General features: G+C 32.8%; 1 long non-coding RNA gene across 1 annotated transcript; it reads right to left on the reverse strand.

The window, feature by feature from the left end:
- Positions 1-70: 70 nt before the first annotated feature.
- Positions 71-387, reverse strand: LOC108355479 (uncharacterized). The gene is made up of 2 exons (XR_001846549.1): positions 198-387; positions 71-140 (listed from the first exon to the last, which is right to left on the reverse strand). It is a non-coding gene; the product is annotated as an uncharacterized LOC108355479 (long non-coding RNA).
- Between the last annotated feature and the right edge of the window lie 194 nt (positions 388-581).

Raw genomic sequence — 581 nt, forward strand, 5'->3', positions numbered from 1 at the left:
GCGACTAACGAACACAAAAAAACGTCTCCATTTTTATATATATAGATAAAAAATATACCTTGGCATTTCTCCCTCCGATGGAAACTTATACAAGGATCCTTGTTCTGGACATCTGGATACACACCTTTTCGGCATCTTCCCTGAAAGGGTATACATTATTAGTAACTTCGATTTATTAACAATATTAATATAATCACTTTTTACGTTATTTATCACTTTCGAAAGGCTTTAATCCACAATTTGTTCCGAAACTTTTAGACGCACGCACTTATTTAATTATTTGTTTTGGTTTTTCAGCTCATTAATGATGCACCCAGGGTTGCATTTACCGTCCATGAAAATATTTCATGAAGCGTTCCAAAACTAGCTCCGAGCAACTGAAAGTTGGTTAAGCTTAAATGANCAAATTTAGACATAATTTAGTCAGGCGTTGGTACTGACGTATATAGAATTAATGCGTTAGAGAGAGATAAATATACAAGCTCAACGCGCTAATTTAGGTATACTTGCATGTATATAAAAATAAACATTTGTCAAAAAATTTGCAGTCATTTTTAATGATATACGCCAAAATGTGATAA

The sequence above is a fragment of the Rhagoletis zephyria genome, unplaced genomic scaffold (genome assembly GCF_001687245.7).
Source record: "Rhagoletis zephyria isolate East Lansing unplaced genomic scaffold, Rhagoletis_zephyria_1.1 Rzeph_scaffold_46122, whole genome shotgun sequence".
Taxonomy (NCBI): Eukaryota; Metazoa; Arthropoda; class Insecta; order Diptera; family Tephritidae; genus Rhagoletis; species Rhagoletis zephyria.